Below are 5,000 nucleotides of genomic sequence, written 5' to 3'. Positions count from 1 at the left end.
TTATATATTATACATTTTATAAGATGTATACATTTTTATAAGATATTACGGTTGCACGAATGAAAGAACAATCTTTTATATATTATATTTAAAATAGGTCTGATTAAACGATAGTTTTATCATACTCGACTTGTCATTTTTTTTTTTTTCAAATGAAATGACGATAGAATTTTTGTATGAAATACTAATTTTCATTTATGATTCATGCATACAGTACATCGTAGAATTCGTCCAATTAAACTACTTGTTGTTGTGTTTTTTTTTTGTTTTTAAAGACTGTTAACTGTTTTTTTTCTTTTCTTTTATGATATATCGATCGAATTTTTATATGAGATATTAATTTTCGTTTATAATATTCTGAATAAATCTGTGTGTATATATATATATATATAGATATATATAGAAAGAGAGAGAGATTTATACGAGAAATTAATTAAATCGGTGATGAATAAATCCGCGTTCCGCAGTAAATCGTTGCGATTCATTGGCTAAAGTATTCAAAATTTTAAAAAGGAAAAAGAAGAGATTTTAACAAGAAAAAGATAGAATTGTATGAAAGTCGCGATTTTCAAAATTCGAGAAAATATATTAAGTAAAAACAGAGCCAAGTTAATCTATACCGAAAGTAGCAAGTATCGTAAATTAAATGTTGTAAGTAAAAATTTGTGATCAGTATAAATTACAAACTAAAATTTCCAAGACTCTCCGGATATTTTGATAGTCGCTAAAAAAAAAAAAGAAAAAAAAAAGAAAGAAAGAAAGAAAAGAAAAGAAAGCACTAGAAAATCACGTTCAAAGTTTCAAAGCGAATGGAATATTTATTAAAACTAAAAATATTAATTTCTTAATCGTCGTTTAACAATTATATCGTTGAATAAAACAATTTTACATATCATTTTATAAATCAGTTAAAACAAATCCTATTTTCGTAAAAATCTTATGAATAATTATAAATATCATCGAAAAATCCCTTATCAAATTCATCGATTACAATTATCATTTCTTTCGTATTAACTAACAAAAATAAGTAAGAAAACGAAGATGATAAATCGATAATAACCTTGTAACCCTGGTAAAAAACCTTGCTACTTTAACCAATCAACCTTACGCGATCATTCGAACGTAATATCATCGTCGATTATGCAAATTTATCGATAAACCAAATCACAATAATACTCTTCAAGGATATGAATCACAATCTTCGAAATATAAAAACAAAAAAAAAGCAAAAAAAAAATAACAAAAAGAGAAAAAAGAAAATACAAACGAACGAAATATCGATTTTTTTCGAAATTTCAAGCCACCCTTCTGTTAAACCACCCTCGAGATACAAGTAAGTGGATACTGACGAGCACCCTTCGTAGATAGATCCTTCTTCGGGCTGAGTGAGAACTCGTGAGACTTTTTTTTTCTTTTTCTTTTTTTTTTAATTAAACCCAGGGAGAAAGAAGAAGAAAAAAAAAGAAAGAAAGAAAGAGAGAGAGAGAGAGAGAGAGAGTAAGTGGAGGGGGTGAAAAGAGGGTGAAACGGTGGGTGGAATCTCATACGCACGTACTCAGCCGTCACTCGGAACTTTCCGCGACAACCCTCTCCTCCCCCTCACGGTTTTGTTATCCCCCTTTAGTCACCCCTTTTATCCACCTTTACCCCCCTATCTCACCACCACCAACACCAACACCATCACCACTCCGTCCAGTCTCGTCCTATCCATTCCTCAAGTCCTTTTTCCCTTTGTATCCAACTAAACCACGAACACGGACGTCAAGATAAAAGGGGTGAGTGGGTGGTAGGGTTGGGTGGGTTACGAACCCTTGGCCACGGGGTTACGAACGATTTTGGCATTCCCGAGGGTTATTCTCCTCGAACAGACATACCTACCTTATAACCGAGCATCCTTTATCTTTGAACCTTCGGAAAGGTTCGATCGCGGTGAAACGATTTTATTGCGAATTCAAAAGAATTTCACTTTGTACGTATATAAAAAAGGGATTGTTCTTCGAACCGGTACTTTGGGGGTGGCGAATGATTCGTACGGGGCAGAGAATATCGAAGATTCGCGAGCAAGAAAATCATTCTATAGAGAAATAAATAGAAATTAATGGTTAGCAATGAAGATTTTTATGGAAAGAAAATAATTCGATAGAAAAATAAAGAAATCAATGGTTACTGATAAAGATTTTTTACAAAGTAGGAAAAAAGAGAAGAAAATTCAATAGAAAAATAAAGAAATTAATGGTTCTGAAGAGAGATTTTTAAAGAAAGAAAAAAATTGGATAGAAAAATAAAGAAATCAATGGTTACTAATAAAGATTTAAAACAAAAAAAGGAAAAAAGAAAAAAGAAAAAGAAATTCCATAGAAAATTAAAGAAATTAATTATGTTACGAATAAAAATTAAAAAAAAAAAGAAAGAAAGAAAGAAAAAATTCGATAAAGAAATAAAGAAATTAATGGTTACGAGTAATGATTACAAAAGAAAAAGAAAGAAAAAATTGAAAAGAATGATAAAAAATAAATATTAAAGAGAGACAGATATATATTTTTTCTCTCTGTTCTCTCTTTAATATCTGTCTCTTTAATATATATGAGATGATTAGAGAGAAATCTTTCGTAAATTCGTTCGACCTTTTTTCTTTTTCTTTTTCTTTTTTCTTTATCCATCTCACCTTTTCTTATTTTCTCATGATATTTCAAGAAGACACGTTCGCCAAGAAGAAGCGTGAGAAAAGCTACCGGTCCGATCCGGAACTCCTCTCGTGAAACGGCAATTTTGCTAATCTTTTAATCCTAATTCCCAGCGGTCCCAACCGACAAGGTCCCGTTTTCCCCAACGTGTAATCCCACCGCTTGATCTTCTCGAATCGACGCCGTTGCAAGGCGTGTAGGAAAGGTAGATGCATAACTATAGAGATCTATAGACCATCGTTTCCTATTATCTCTTTCTATCTCTCTCTCTCTCTCTATCTATCTATGTATCTATCTGTCTCTCTTTCTCTCTCTATCTATCTATTGTATGTATCTATCTTTCTGTTTCTCTTGCACTCGCTCTTTTAGTTTCTCTGTTTCTCTCTCTGTCTCTTTCTCTCTTTATGGTTCTCCAGTTCTCTGTCTTTCTCTTTCTATACTATATTCGTCTTGGATGGTGCATCTCTCTCTCTCTCTCTCTCTCTCTCTCTCTCTCTCTCTTTGTATAATCTAAACCCGAACGTTTCTCTACGTTGTTTATTCTCTACGTTGTTTAATCTTTCGTTTCGATAATATTCTGTAAATATTCCGTCTACTTATATCATACGTATGTATGTACATTATAATATGTAATAATAGCGTGCACATAGAATTGTTCTTTTTCTTTTCTTTCTTTCTTTTCTTTTCTTTTCTTTTTTTAATATTATTCATCTTACAAAGCGCAATTTCTTATCTTCATTTCTCCTTTTTCTTTCCCCTTCTTCCTTCTATTTCTTTTCTCTTCATGTGAATAAAATTTAACGCAAATAAAATTTTCTTTAAACAAATCGTAAAAACGATTTATGAAATAATAATCAAAAATGCCCAATACGATAACATTTTCGTATTAATTATTCTACGTTAATTGAAAAACAATAGTGATCCGAGAACAATAGAAACGAATCTGTCGAATATAAAAAAAAATATATAATTCGTTCTACAGCACAAATTTCTCGTGTCGTTTACGCGATGACAATGACCACGATGATCACAATGATGATGATGATGATAATGATGATGATGATGATGATCGCGATGATCACGATGATAACGATTTGCAAGCGGATGATGCCTTTGATCGTCCGGATATTCGCGTTATTAATTCTATCATCATCTCTCTCTCTCTCTCTCTCTCTCTCTAACATCACACAAACATACACATATCAGAGAAACACACATGTACATATACCAATACACAAACCCGTTCGCGCAAGTTCCTCTCTGTTCCCAACAAACAGTCTCGTTTGTGGTTTCCCTACCGTCGGTGAATATTCAATGGAAAAGGGGTTAGATAGATAGAGATGAAGAGAGAGAGAGTAAGAGAGAGAGAGATAGAGAAAGATAGAAAGAGAGAGAGAGAGAGAGAGAAAGTGAATACGAGGGTGACGACGTTTGCGTGTCAGATAGGATAGTCATTCTACCTAGGTCTATGAAATTTGACAGGTAATACTAACAATCGGTCCTTCTATCTTTCGGATGTCTCTTGGACAACGTAATTGCGTGCTGAACCCTTTCGAAACTCCTTCGCATTTTCCTCAACCCTTTCGAATCCAAGCAACCAGCCAAGCAACCAACTCTAACCAGCCAGTCAGCCAGTCAGCCAGTCAACCAGTCAGCCAACCAGGCTGCAAGCATCAGTTCTGATTCTACTGGGTGAATCTCGTGCGCTCTTTGAGTTTCGTTACTTTAACTGGATTCCGTGATCCGTGATTAAAACATAACTCGTTCGTTTGAACCTCATCGTTGAAATGTAATTATTGTAAATTCGGAACGTGATTATTAAATATTATAATGTTATTGATGACGTTATTGAATTGAATCTTAATAACGTTGTTAGTAATTTGTTAAATATAAGCTTGATAATATTATTAAGTTGTTAAGAAAAAGAAGTAAGTGAATTTCTAAGGTAATTATTAAATCGACGAAAGTAAGTTGTATGCGCGTGTTAAGAACAATTAGGGTTTTTGTAACGACAGGATCGTTTGGTACGATTTAAAAAATAACGATTGGAACGATTAGTGATTTTTTTATATCAGAGAGATTTTTTATGTCGAAGAGATTTGTAATTATTCGATAGTAATTAGAAAGTATTAGTTATTTATTTCTTAAGTAATAGATACTTACTTACTTACTTATCTGTTTTTATTTAATTTGCTATAGAATCAATTAATCAAAAAAAAAAAGAAAAAAGAATATATACATCAAGAGAGAGAAACATTTTTTTAAAGAAAGATTTTTCAAAATAATTCGATAGTAAATAGAAAGTATTAGATATTT

At 32.2% G+C, this 5,000-nt stretch overlaps 1 protein-coding gene across 3 annotated transcripts in view; it reads left to right on the top strand.

The window, feature by feature from the left end:
• Positions 1 to 5,000, top strand: part of LOC127070651 (glypican-6) — a 265,597-nt gene that overhangs the window by 251,792 nt on the left and 8,805 nt on the right. The window lies entirely within an intron of this gene.

This window comes from Vespula vulgaris, chromosome 19 (assembly GCF_905475345.1).
Source record: "Vespula vulgaris chromosome 19, iyVesVulg1.1, whole genome shotgun sequence".
Lineage (NCBI taxonomy): Eukaryota > Metazoa > Arthropoda > Insecta > Hymenoptera > Vespidae > Vespula > Vespula vulgaris.
The sequence above is the reverse complement of the archived record's forward strand: the minus strand, read 5'-3'. Positions and strand labels throughout refer to the sequence as shown.